Source organism: Leucopleurus acutus, assembly GCF_964270905.1.
Source record: "Leucopleurus acutus genome assembly, chromosome: 11".
NCBI classification, from domain to species: domain Eukaryota; kingdom Metazoa; phylum Chordata; class Mammalia; order Artiodactyla; family Delphinidae; genus Leucopleurus; species Leucopleurus acutus.
Window position 1 is genome coordinate 61,818,596 of NC_139152.1, and position 14,660 is coordinate 61,833,255.

The following is a 14,660-nucleotide window of genomic DNA, read 5'->3' on the forward strand; positions in this document are numbered from 1 at the left end:
CGACCCCTGAGCTTGATCATCTTTTAGCATCTCGGCATGCTTACTAATGTTCAGAAAGCTAATAAAAAATAGAAAAAAAATATAAAACGAAATGAAATTGCATATTTACTGAATAAGCACGATTCCATCCAGGGGTTAATTTAGCTAGGTAAATCTTATTTCATATTCTTACTTAATGCAAGAGAATGAACAGGTTGCATTGACTGAATTAAGAAAACAGGGGTGCAGTTCTCAACTGAACATCCTGCAGTTCAGGACTCCTCAGATGCAAGCCTTGTTCCTGGTTTACCTATCATCTCCAAACCATAATTCAGCTAAAATCTACTTCAAAGAAATCTATAATCTGTTCAATTCTAGAAGATTATCCAGAAAGTAAGGACAGTTTTTGTGTTTGTGTCAGAAATAAGATCATAGCACTATGGGCTTTTCTATCAAAGTAAACTAAGAATGATTTAGAACTCAACTGAAACTGGAAAAAGAAACAGCAACTTCCAACTGGCAACATCTAATCAGCTTTTTCCTGGATGTAACAATCCAACTACAGCATTAGATGTGTCCTGCTTGTCTGACTTCATGTTACTGTCTCCTACCACACAACGTTTCAGACCTTAGCCTCTCTCTCCACCAATAAAATTAGAATCACTCTTAAAAACCAAGATGGTATATCTACATGGGATAACATTTATGAAGAACAACTAGCTCAGATATATAGGAGGTGCTCGAAAAATCTTTGCTCTTTTCTAATGATAAAACCATACAAAACCAAGAAATAAATGAAAAACATTATCAGTTCATCAGAAGAGGGCAAAAAATGCCGGCATTTTTTCCAGCCTTAATTGTTCTGGTGCCCGTGGCCGTGACCGTTTTAGCAAAACATATGCTGCACAGCTGCAGATGCAAACCTGATTACCTCTAAATTAATAACATGTAGGACACAACACTTGCAGCTCTGAGAGACAGCCAACGAGAACCCCAGTGCAATACGATCCCGTTCACATTTGTAACTGTTTATTTTATCATAAATATCTTTAAATAATCATAATAAAAATTCAATCCCTGGAGGTAAAGAAGCACAACAAAAGCAATCAAACTCACCACAGCCAGTTCTTTGCTCTTGACCGGCCACTTGGGGTTAATTGTCATCTGAGTCCCAGCTGGTTTTCTTTCTTGAGCCTCTGGCTCTGAGGATGTGGAATCTTTCAGCAGCTAAAGGGATCACAGAGGGGAGACTGCAAGTACCTTTCAGCGGTCAAGGAGCTAGCATGTCCAGCCTATACACCTCACGTCAAATACGGGAAGTTGGAGAAGAAAAATCACAGCTGGGAATTTCTGCAAAAGGTTCATTTTTCAAGAGCAGAACTAATGTACCATGTAATGGGAGGACTGGGGGAGAGGGGCTGGGGAAGCTTTGGACAAAGTGCACAGATGCTTCCTTAAGACACAGTGTTTCTCTTAACATGCAACAAGGGAAAGGAAAAGAAGGAAGTCTGTGGTAACTTAGGGTCTGAACAATCTTGGGTTTGGCCTGGATAAAGGCTAACACCTAAGTTATAAAGATCAGTCAGCAAATTCATCAATAATTAGTTTTGTTAAGTTCAAGTAATCCTGACGTTCCCCACCCTATGTAAGAACCTTCAAGGGATCTGAAAAACATATAGAGCCCCCACGTTTGACCGGGAAGCTTTAACTCCATTTTTATTCGAGAAGCAAGATGTGTTCTTATGAAATCAGGGAGGACTGAGTACTAACTGACTTGGTAAAGAATCTAAATGCTACAGGACTGGAAGAAAGAGGAGAGTAGAGGGCAAGTTATGACTTCACCTCTCTGTGTTCAGATTCCTCATCGGTACAATGAATATAATAATGCTTGCTGCATAGGGTTGTAAGTGTAATTGTAAAAGTGCCTGGCACACAGTAGACCCACGAGCGTCAGCTGAATCTGAATCTGAAGGAAACGTATGGAGGGTCTGCTAGGAAAGAACCTGAGTCTGTGAACATGACATCTGTATTTGGCAGCAAGGAAAACTGGGCCAAAAAACAGCAAAGAATTTGTGTTGGGCTATGTGTACCCTGAGGTTCAAGGGCAGCAGTGGCTGTGGAGCCAGGTAGTGGGGTCTGTAGTTGATCATGAAGGCAGAACTCACTGGTGGTGTTTGAGGTGGGGTGACAGAGACCACCAGCTCTTCTCCCATCTTTATGGTCTCCTTATCTCCCTGGGCACAGGTAGACTACCTTCCCAGATTCCCCTGCAGCCAGGTGTGGCCATGCAACTGAGAACCAGCCAACAAAACATGGGTGGAAATAATGTGTCCCACCTCAAGACCTAACCCATAAAAAGCTTTTATACGTATTCTTCCTTGCACTTTTCCTCTTCCAGCTGACTTGGACGCAACCCCAGGGGAGCTTTTAAAGTTACGTGTCAGAGATGCTAGAAAGCTCAGGGACTTTGTGAAGCAGAACCCCACCTCCAATCTGGAAGCATCCTGGACTGTTACTGACAATTCTTTTTCATTGTGCTGATACATTTAGGTCTTTTTGTTACCATGGTTTAAAGTGACAATCCTATAGCTAATCTAGCTAGAGAGCTGCATGGTGAGAGCAGTGCTTTAACAAAATGGCATACCTGGGATCAAAGAAAGAATAATAAAATAAGAACCACCATTTATGGAGTAACTATTGAATGCTTTATATGATGATAATAATAATTTATACAATGTTTAATATGTGCCAGTAACTGTTCTAAGCACTTTATTTATATTACATATATTAACTAATTTTAGTTCTCTGAACTCTCTTAGCTGGACACTACTATTATCCACATTATCCATTTTTCACAGATGGATAAACTGAGGCAAAAAGTATTTAAATAACTTGCCCAAGATCATATAGCTGTACATAAGATCTCATTTGTTTCTTCCATCAATGAACCCTCTGAGGTAGGTATTATCATCCCCATTCTGCAGGTGAGAAGACTGAGACTGAGAAGACCAAAGTATATTCGAGGACACACTGCCAGCAAGTTGGAGATGCTGGGCTTGACATCCAGGAACTTCCAGAGCCCGTGTCCTTTCACCCTGCCTGTCTCCCCAGAGTCTGGAACTCAGGAACTCTGCTTGCTGTCTTCTTGAGAACTAAAGAGGCTAGAGGAAAGACTTTATTTACACTTTATTGTCAGAGCTAATTATTCAGTGGGTTGATCTACCTCTCCATCTCTCATTAGACTCAGTACTGCTTTTCAGTAAGATAAATAACAAGCTTGAATTTCTCCAATCTGTGCAAATCACATACGCGTTACATTTCCTGAGGGGTATCCAAGGCTCCTTTTAGCTTCCTCCTATGGGAATGGCTGCGATCGAGACTGGGGGCCTCCTCAGGCAATGGATTAATAGAGACATGGGTTGATTAACAAATCCTTTAGAAGCTACTTTATAATAAATTGCACGTTGTTTTTTTTCCAAAGAAAAATCAGTGCCAGCAACACAAAAGGATATTGCAGCCAGGCAGGATAAAAATGTGCCGCAACAGCTGCCCTTCTGAAGGTGGCCAGAGACACTACAAGGCACCAGTGGGAAGTCTGTCTTCTACTCAGCCTCTTTTTCTATACCTTCACCTCCTCTCCTGCAGTCATCACTGTCCACCTATAGCCCCATCCTGTATCCTATATTTCAATTTCAGTCACACCGATTGAGTACATAGTGACCTGAATGCATTTCAACCTATCACTTCAACATTTGTATTTTATAAGATGTTTATCTATTTCTAATTCGGGGCAAAATCGATGGTTTGCTATAAACTGAATTCCATATAGCCTTCTGACAGGTATAGAGCTAACCATCTAAAAAGTCTCTATGAGACCCTTCAAGTGAATGTCACTTATTTGCTCATTTATTTGTCAGTGAGTTCATTCAGCTTTTATTCACTCAAGTTTTTAGCACAGCCCTTATCAAAGTTCCTGGCCGGTAGGAAATATTCAATAAATGTTTGTTGAATAGACAAAACAATGAAATATTGATTAATATGTATTCAATGTGTATTGAATGAATATGAAAAATGAATAAATGAAAGGGGAGCAAGGTGATGCACTAGAACCACACAACAGTGGTTTTCGGACCCTCAAGTGCTCTCAAACACACACATGCACACACACACACACACACACACACACACACACACACACCCCACCACCACCACACACAAACACAGTTTCCTAAGGCGTGGCTCGGGAATAGCTACAAGAGAGCACTGCTTGGGGTAAGTGGTGACAAGAGCCACTAGTCCCTGTCACTAAATTCTTTCAGTAGCAGACAGATTAGGAATCCTCCCATCTTCTCCCCTCCCTGACCGGGGCAGGGGAGGGCTTCTTCCTGTGTCTCCCTGAGCCTCAAGTCATCTCCAATTCTCCTGTCGCTCAAGACATCCAGACATAGATTTCATGATTTTACTGCACTTAAATCCCCTTCAGTTAATACTGAAAGTCTTGCTGGCCCCTACTCCTGTCATCCTAAATTAAATACTGCTACCTTGTCTCTTATCCTCACCTCTGGTAATGGAGTCTCTAACAAGGGGTTGTGAAAAGCCACTGTGTAATCAACAGAGGTATTGTGGTGGCCTTCACAATCAAACTAACCATGTCCTACATAAATAACAATAGCAAGAGCGACAGGCAGTGTGTATTAAGCCATTACCAGATGCTAGGTTTCATGTGCACCTCCTTGTTTAATCCTCCCAACAACTCTTTGAGGTATTATTATATTATTTTTATTTATTGTTATCCCTTTTTATAGATGAGGAAACTGAATCTTAGAGGCACTGAATTGCCCACAGTCACACAACAGGGAAGCTGGGACTAAAATCCATGAAATCTGACAACAAAGTAAATGTTCTTACTACCAATATACCAGTTATTCTTAATACGTCAATCATCTGGGATAGCAGAGTGAATATTAGAAAAACCCTGGTTTGAATCCTGATTGTGCCACTGCGTACTCTGGGCAAGTTCCTTGACTTCTCTGTTTCTTTATCTGTAAAGTTCAGATAAGAACTAATTTATAGGGGCTACCCTGGTGGCACAGTGGTTAAGAATCCACCTGTGAATGCAGGGGACACGGGCTCGATCCCTGGTCTGGGAAGATCCCACATGCCGTGGAGCAACTAAGCCCGTGCACCACAACTACTGAGCCTGCGCCCCACAACTACTGAGCCCATGTGCTGCAACTACTGAAGCCCGCGGGCTCTAGTACCCGGGCTCCGCAACAAAGGAAGCCGCCTCAGTGAGAAGCCCGCGCACCACCAACGAAGACCCAACGCAGCCAAAAATTTAAAAATAAAATAAAATTCAACTAAAAAAAAAGAACTTTACAATTTACAGATTGATTGTGGGAATTAAAAGAGGGAAAACACATGAAGCCTCTTACCACAGTGTCTGGCCCAGGAATGGATCAATAAATATCTCCATGTTTTCCTCCCCAGTTTGTAGCCCTCATCCAATGACTAGATGTCAAACTAAAACATGTTAAATCCTCTGTCTGTATCCCAAGAAAAGTAGATCACCTCAACCTGCTAGCCAGATAGCAAAACAAATTTTTATATCGCAGGGGAAGAACAGAGCAGGTAGTCTTTACCAGACACCCTGCAGGAAAGCAGGCAGAGAGCACAGACGTCCCCCTCCCGGCTGGCTAGAGACACCCCATTTAGAAATTCTTGTTCAGCTGGTCTCTCTCCCCCTTCGCAATTAGACCGAGGCCGTTCTGTGTGAGAATCATCAAAGCTACGGATTCCCCCAACAAAATGCATTGGTGCGCGATGTAGCAAAAGCTAATGCTTTTAGCCTCCTTACAAATATGGTCTAGAACAGGAAATGCTTCCTTCCTGCTTATTAAAGACCCCAGGAATTCTGGTTAATGGAAGGTGCCACAGAAACAGAGTCAAGAAAGATTACGTCAGATGGTAAAATACTGTAAACAGCTGATACCTGATACTTGGGTTTCAGTCACTTGAGGTTTACGTAAAAGTAGGGTTTGTTCTGTTCTGCTTTGTTTTGCATCTTTTAACCCCTAGGTTTTTAACCTAGTCCAAAGAGCCAACTGTCTCAATTCTTAATATCCATATAGAAGTTTAGAAATAGGATTAACACCTGCCGAAACACCATATTGTTTCTTGGCTCAAGTACAGATAGCTTGTGAAATATGAGTTAATTTCAGGTAAGCAAATGCAAACAGAAATGTCAATGTGCTCAAACCTCACTTCCCTGGCAATATTCTTATTTAACTAAATTGATATGTGGCAGCACTCCACTGTATTAAGAACTATCAGGGTTTTTTTAAGTTTTATGATAGAAGTGGTGATCACAAAATGTATGTATTCACAGTATTTATTAACCCAATACCCAGCATATGGTAAGCACTCAGTAACCAGTCGCTATTTTACAATACTTGCAAGAAGTACAAGAAGTAGTAATAATAATAGTAGTATCTATTTCCTATGTGTCAGGTGCCAAAATATATTTGTTTATGTACATTTATAATTTCAAAATAAGGCCTATCCATGAAACAGGAATTATCATTCCCATTTTACAGATAAGAAAACAACTGCAGTAAAGTATCAAGTCTACTGAGTGGTAGAGCTGAATATCAACTCTAGGATTGTCTAATTCCAAAGCCCACGCATGCCTTGCTCTGTGAGACTAGATTATGACCACCAGAAATCTGCCCTGGGTGGACATCAGAGGCGATCCAGGAACCCAGCCACCTTGGCTTCCATCCCCTTTTCTCACGTCCCTGCCGTCTCTCTTCTTTCCAACCTCAGGGAACTCCGGCAGAGAGATGGAACAGGCTAGGGAAGGGTGTGCTGGAGGCTGCAGTTGGGGTTTAAACATGGCCCTGGGCAACAGAACACATGCACTTGCTTGGTTCAAGTTGGAATACTCTGGCATAAGGGATGCTGAGTTGACGGAAGCCAGGAAGGCATTTTTCTCTTTGCTGTCTATACAGTGCTACTCTTTGAAGCTCTTCTGCGTTGTTTACAGTTATGCCCTAATCATTAGCCAGCAGGGACTTGGGAGTAGAGTGTTCTGGGAATCCTTCCGGTCAGGTTTTTCCCAGCCTCTCTTTGCAATGCCTCTGCAATCCACTTTGTAACTCTGGGGGTGGCCCAGGGTGCCCAGAGGGACTCTGCCTCGTATTGCTCAAAAGGATCCCAGCACTCAACCTCAAAAATAGCTCAGGGCCTAAGGAGACCTCACGCAAAGGATTTTTGCTTAAAAACAAGTCCGGCCTGGTATCTACAAGTCACATGTAAAGAAGTCTTTTGCTACTTACGTTTTAAATTACACGTCACTATAGGGTATTATGGGACAGGCTACCAGGATTCCTCTATCTGTGTGAAGAACTCCTAAGCCTCCCAGGAGAAGCAACAAAGGGACTTTGGTCTGGACAGTAAGACACCTAGGAGACTGGGACTAACCCTCCTGAGCAAAGAGGGTCAGGAGATGCTCTCCTGATATCCTGGAAGAGCAGAGGAGGAGGTAAGAAAGGAGATGAACTGATTATCAGGGATCACCCCGGAGGGAAGGCAGCTCAGGGCAGGTCCTGCATGAGGACCTATGTTGAGACACCTGAATATCACGTTTGCTGTCAAATGACATCTGGCCCCGGCACAGGGAAGCCTTTCTAAGGTCCTCAGTGGATGACTCAACTCCAGGAATCTCAAAAGGTTCTGGTGGCCACGGGAGGGACGAACTGAGACGGCTATGACAGAGTCATGCTGATAATGGCTTTGACTGAAGGGTCAACACCCAGCACCCAACAGGCTGTCTAGACCTTCAAAGGAAAGGAGGCGAGAAGGGAAAGGTAAGTGGGTAGGAAGCCAAACCAAACACCACTGTTGCCCAACCGAAGTTATCTCTGCCGTCAGGGGGATCTGGAGACATTCGGATTTCTCAACAGTACCATTACACGAGGACAAGATCAGCTCCTCTCCCCTTCCTGCCACCTGTGCTGACTCCCACCCGCAGTTCCCCACTGGGCCTCAGTCTTTTCTCAGCCATTTGTGACTCTGTGACTCTCATCTCCACACCCAGCCTCTTTCTTTGCTGGTGATGCGCTATCACACATGCCAGCTGTACGTGCTTGCTACCGAGGAAAACGGAGCTGCTCCGTTCCTGGAATCCTGGCCCTCTCAAGTCCCAGGCGTTCCACGAGAGAAGCCTCCTTCTGGGAACTGCCCTGAGCACCCTCGTGGTAAGTGGTCAGATGTGGGCCAGAGCTGATGGCATGGAGTGGGCCAGGAGAGGCTCAGACTGTAGGCAGGAGTCAGAGATGAGGTCCCCGTCCACACAGTAGGTGGACTGTTCAGACATCAAGGGCGAGGGCCTTGGAGAGATGAGGCTGCAGGCAGACCAAGGTGTGGTGGAGTGGGGAATACAGAAACACAGCTCTTAGAAAGATGCTCTCTGTTGGGGAATGCCATCAGCTGCTCTAGGAGATACAGATAGAACCAGGTAAAAATGTGAATGCTTCCTCATTACGCTTCTGGGCTCTTCGCCCTTCATCTTCTCTTGGCGAGAGCTGGGGTTTGCATCTCCACTCAAAATCTCTCCCCTTTCTGCTTCCTGGCAAAGTCCGTCCTGCTTTTCACATCTCTGCCCTTTCTATAACTTCTACATTCCTTAGAAAACTCATCCTCCTAAGAAAACGTCTTCCACACCCCCCCACCTCCTCCCAAAGGGAGACGGAAGGTGTCCTTTAGGGCAAGCAGTTGGCTCTCAGACCTGGGGAGCAACATGTATTCCAAAGCCTTAGCCTACGCCTTCAGCCTGCAGACTGAGGGGCAGCTCGGATCCAAGGCTCCGCGCGGTCTCTAAAGGCAAATGAGACACAAAGCTGGAAGGAGATGGCTCTGTGCTCCCACACTGAGCCTCATCACCCCTTCTGTATGGGTGGCAGCACTGCCTTCACCTCCTGGGCCCTGAGGGTTAGGCCTGAACCCAGTAGTGCCCAGGAACCATGAAGGAGCTGGTGGAAACCGACCTCAGGGGTCTCCCAGTGACATCACTGTGGCCGGAGCACCTGCCTGTGGGTAGGATGCAGTCAGATGAGAGCCAGAGAAGGAGGGGCTACAGGACAGCATCACATCTGCGATGCCACAAAGACCCTCAAAGTGCTTATCTTAGAAAGGGAGAAGCAAGAGGGCCAGAGGAGACGTTGACAAATTACAAAAAAAAAAAAAATCTAATGAAATCAAGTGATGGTGGGAACCAGGTGAAGGCTGAGTGGTGAGTAGACCAGCTCTTGAGTCCCCATCCCCCTGCCTCGATTTGAGCTCCCTTCTGCTTGGATCCTGTGCCGGTGTCCTCACTCCATTGGCTGGACAGTTGTCCACCAGACTTTCCGTTCACCGTGATTCACATGTTTTCCTCGGTTATGGCCCAAGGTTGAGCCTTGGCAAGGTGGGGGTCTCTGGGATGACAAGGAAGTAATCCTTGTCGTTGCAGTTGGAAGACAAGTCATCCATTCCATTCCTTATAAAGGCATGTGTTTTTCTTGAATAAATGCTAAGTGAAACTAGTCTTTATGTCTTTTCCCATTGATCCACAGCCTCGTCATTCCAAAAATAAAATGATGCCTTCAGAGAACACAGACTGCTTGGCAGGGTGGTCTGGGGAGAGAATCTGCAAACTGTGGGATGGCCTATGACAAGGTACTCTCCTCCAGAAAGTCACAGTGGCCATGAAGCTGCCGTCTGCCAGGCCCCACTCTCCCTGAGGAAGGTGAGTCCTGCTGGGCTTGGACTCCCCCATTGCTCTCACTCTGAAGGGCTGGAAGTTGTGGAAGGCTTAAGGGCCTCTGGAGTCTCCCAGATCTGCATCATTGACTTCTTTATATTTATTTATTTAGTTTTGCAAAAATATATATTTTTTCCTAAATTTTTCTATTTATTTATTTATTTTTTTTGGCTGCGTTGGGTCTTCGTTGCTGTGTGCGGGCTTTCTCTAGTTGCAGAGAGCGGAGGCTACTCTTCGTTGCGTGCGCGGGCTTCTCATTGCGGTGGTTTCTCTTGTTGCAGAGCACAGGCTCTAGGCACACGGGCTTCAGCAGTTGTGGCACACGGACTCAGTAGTTGTGGCTCACGGGCTCTAGAGCACAGGCTCAGTAGCTGTGGCGCATGGGCCCAGCTGCCCCACTGCATGTGGGATCTTCCCGGACCAGGACTTGAACCCTTATCCCCCGCACTGGCAGGTGGACTCCCAACCACTGTGCTACCAGGGTAGTCCCGTATCATTGTCTTCTGATCTTGGGGATTTACTTAACTTCCCTCAGCTTCTGTTTTCTTATCAGTAAAAGGGAGATAATTACCTACACCTCATAGCACTGTTATGATAAAGAACCTGTCATAAAATAAATGCTCGGAAAATAGCAACTATTATTGTTCAATTTGTGTTACTCCCTCAATCGTTATTCTCCCTGGTTACATTACTGAAGTAAAATGCAGCTCATTAGTGTGTTCAAAGTAATAGAAGATTCAGCTTAAACACATTTTCTGCCTACATCAAATCATTCAGAAGCACCCATTTTCATTTCAGGCCATGGAGAAGAAAATAATTCTAGATCATGTGAGAATACATTCCAACCTTAGAGTGTAATCAGGTAGTTGGATCATTTAGTATCTGTCATCACTCCGATCAGTAGATCTCGTTGTACCATTGGGTTTTCATTGGATAGGAGTCGGAAGAGGTTGAGTTGAAGGCACATTGGGCTGTCAAAACAACAAAACCAAAACCAAAACCCCCCAGAGTAGCATGCCTTGTTGTAGTTCTCTTTTTCCCAAAGGAAGGAGCGGGATAAAGCACAGAATAAAGACAGATGGTTTTGTAAGTTGTTAGAGATTTTTGCTGTCTGTGGTTCCAGGGACTGAAATGAAGAGGTCATGAGACAGGGATGCTCTTTAGCAGACACTGGAGACAAACTCTTCCTAGATGTTTCGCCTGAATAGACACAGGCTTCCCAGTGGGGAAAGAGGTCTTTGGTGTTGTATCTAAACTCACTAGATGAACTGAAAAGAAACATTTTTTGATCTATGGGTACAAACTGTAAACCCCTTCCTTTTTTGTCTCTCCCAATGCAGAGAGGACATAAAAACTCTCTCTCTCTCTCTTCTTTATTTTGGTATAAAGTAGATATTGAGCATTAAGCACTTAAAAAGGAAGAGCTAGTATGTGTTAATGACATATTTATTGAGCACATTTAGTGATCATCTGCTACTGTGAAAAGTGCTTTCACGTATATTATTTATTTCAACCCTCACAATAGCTCTGTGGGACAGGTTTCATTATTCCCATATGACAGGTGAAGAAGCTGAAGTTCAAAAACACTAGGTGACTTGTGCAAAGTCACACAGTTTATGAGGGGCTAAACTAAGAGTCAAACTCATGTCCTCCAAATGCAAAGTCTGTACTCTTTTCCAAAGGCAACTGAGGCTAAAAATATCTAAGGATTTTAAATATTATAGTTGAAAGGGAGCAATTGAGACATCTTTACTTGAAAGATGAGGAAACTAAAGTCCTTACTATATATAAAATAAACAACAAGGGCCTACTATATAGCACAGGGAATTATATTCAATATCCTGTAATAAACCATAATGGAAAAGAATATGAAAAAGAATATATACATTCTTTCAACATTGTAAATCAACGATACTTCAATTTAACAAAACAAAACCAAACACTGACATCCAGAGAGGCAAAAATCATCTAATTAGGCTCTCACAGCTTGTTAACAGCCAAGCCAGGCCTAGAATCCAGGATTCTTTCTACTCTTTGCTGACCCTTGAAGGAACTCCCTAAAGAATAAGAAACTCTCAGGGTCGAAAACACTAAGGTACGCCTCCTATTTAGCATGAATAAAAAGTATGCATTTCTTCTTCTATTGCCCTGATTTGGATCTTGTCACGGAATCTATGAACGGTGATAGATAGAGCTGGCTGCTGGAAAAGCACCACTGATGGAGACTAGCTTTAGAGCTCCAGATTCCTGAGAACCTTAGATCTTTCTTCTCTCTCTCCAATGTCAATATGACTCCGACATGAAGACACAGAAAGCAACTACGTATTTCTGTTTTAAAAATCAGTTGTGGGCTTCCCTGGTGGCGCAGTGGTTGAGAGTCCGCCTGCCGATGCAGGGGACACGGGTTCGTGCCCCGGTCCGGGAAGATCCCACATGCCGCGGAGCGGCTGGGCCGGTGAGCCATGGCCGCTGAGCCTGTGCGTCCGGAGCCTGTGCTCCGCAACGGGAGAGGCCCCAACAGTGAGAGGCCCGCGTACCGCAAAAAAAAAAAAAAAAAAAATCAGTTGTGTTCTATTTAAATTGTTCAAATGTAAAAAAGAACCAAGTGAAAAAAAAAAAGAAAGAACCAATTGAACATCATTACAACAGTACCATATTTGAAAGGAAAATGTTAAGACCTTAGTAAGAATGGTGAAAGTATGTAAAAGACTTTAAGCTAATATTTCTAAGCATCTTCCCATCTCTGTGAGAGGTCTATTTGCATTTTCATGCCAGCACATGGGCACAGTTTGCATCGGGGTCAAACACAAAGGCAGTGGAATTAGACTCCTGGATGACAATCCTAGTCCCACCATTTGCTGGTAAATTTCTCCAACTCTCAATCCTCAATTTCTTATCTACTAACTGGAAGGTGATAAGAACTATGGCAGAGACTGCTAGTTTCCTTCCCAATAACCATTCTCCTCTTCTTCTTTGCTCACAGAACCCTGACTTTGTCTGGGATGGCAATGTGCCCAGCTGAAAGAATACATTTCCAGCCTTCCTTGCAACTTTGGACAGAAAATAAGCTGCAATTGGAAGTCATCATATGGGGGCTCCAAAATTTCTCTAAAAAGAATTCTTTATCTCCAAGGTGTTCCCTTCTGCTCTATTCCCAGTTCCTCTTTTTTCCTGTCTAGCACTCAGATACAGTGTCTGGAACTCCAGCAGCCATCTTGGACTGTAAGGATACAAGCCCTGTACACCAAGGATGGTGGACGAGAAACATAAAAGGAGCCTGGGTCCAAAAAGTCACCATACCAGCTCTGGACAACCCACCTCCAGACGTCTTTCAGATAAAAGAGAAGTAAATCTTTATCTTAATACACTTATTTGGAATCACCTGTTATACAAATCAAATCCAATTCTGATCTTTATAATAAATAAATAAAATAATCCATATGAAACATGTGGTATAGGACCTGGCATTTAGTAAGTACCCAATTAATGTTAGTTGCTGCTACTTCTATTACTAATACTCTATGAAGTACTACGATTAGTACTACACCACTGGTAGGATTATGTCTCATCTTCCCTTTGCTTCAGATGTAAGCTCCTGGAGAGCAAACCTTACAACTTACTCTTATTTGTATCCCTGTAGGCCTGCCATTGTGCCCTGCACATAGTTTTTTTTTAAAGCACCTTCTACTTACAGAAAAAGTAATTTTAAGTTTATTTTTCAGTTAAATCTGCTGAGTAGAATCAGGCTTATTAATATGATAAAACCTGAAGAAATAGTTCCAATTTTTATATAGGTGTCTGTATTTCCTAATTCTTATTTTAAAGTACATATTTTATTTATATCTGAATTAGCAACCAGTTTTGTTAAAGTGTGTTATTAATAAAACATTATCTTTTTTTACAAAAAAAAAAAGTGCAAAAAACCATGGAAAGTCTGGCCTCTGGCCCCAAAAACTGTCTTACACGCCCCATCGCACACCTCGCACTCATTGGTATTGTAGCCATTCTCTATGGAGCACTTGCTATGAACTTGGCACTAGGATAAAGCACTTAGGTACCTTGCCTGAATTAATTGCTCGTATCAATCCTGTGGGAGAGGTATGATTACTGCCGTACACTACACTCCTTATTGTAAGGTTAGGATCTAGAAGGAAATAGTCTAATGACTGTTATTGAAATGCCCAAGGTCGCGAGGCCCCTCCACAAGACCACCAGAGTCGAGAGTCAAAGCCAAACGGCAAGGGTCATTTATTGCAGGTTCGAACCTGGACCTCCGCGCACTCGTTGCCGGTGACGCTAAGAGGTCCTGGCGGAGTTTAGTACAGCTCTTTTATAGACCGGTACAAATACAGTCGCCGATTGGTTGACTTTTAAACAGAGACACTAGTCGCCGATTGGTTGACTTTTAAACAAAGACACTAGTCGCCGATTGGTTGACTTTTAAACAGAGACACTAGTCGCCGATTGGTTGACTTTTAAACAGAGACACTAGTCGCCGATTGGTTGGACGGTTGCGGGGGGGGGGGGTCAGCAAGCGTAATTACAGAAGCGAGAGCGGCTGGTTAAGTTTCGGTTTCCTGAGGTTTTGTTTCTTAATTAGAAATACTTAAGGCGGGGCCATGGTCGCAAAAAGAAATAGTGCAAACAGGAGGACTGATACAACCCTAGCAGTGCTGCGGCCTCCACCAGCCCAACGGCAGGGCGTCGGGAGGCTGTGCGCCCAACTTCAGGCGGCGCTCCCAAATGTGGCAAGCCCAGCGCCGCGCCCTGGAATGGTCCTTTTTCGGCCCTTCCCCTCCGGAAAGAACAGAGAAGAAATTCCAGGAAAAGCACAAATTGAATGCAGGGCGTCAACTCAGTCCTATTCTCACCCAACTAG

General features: G+C 43.8%; 1 long non-coding RNA gene across 1 annotated transcript; it reads left to right on the forward strand.

The window, feature by feature from the left end:
* The first annotated feature begins 9,186 nt into the window (after nucleotides 1–9,186).
* LOC309969185 lies at nucleotides 9,187–13,207 on the forward strand. The gene is made up of 3 exons (XR_014326617.1): nucleotides 9,187–9,271; nucleotides 9,594–9,766; nucleotides 12,765–13,207. It is a non-coding gene; the product is annotated as an uncharacterized lncRNA (long non-coding RNA).
* Nucleotides 13,208–14,660: the final 1,453 nt, after the last annotated feature.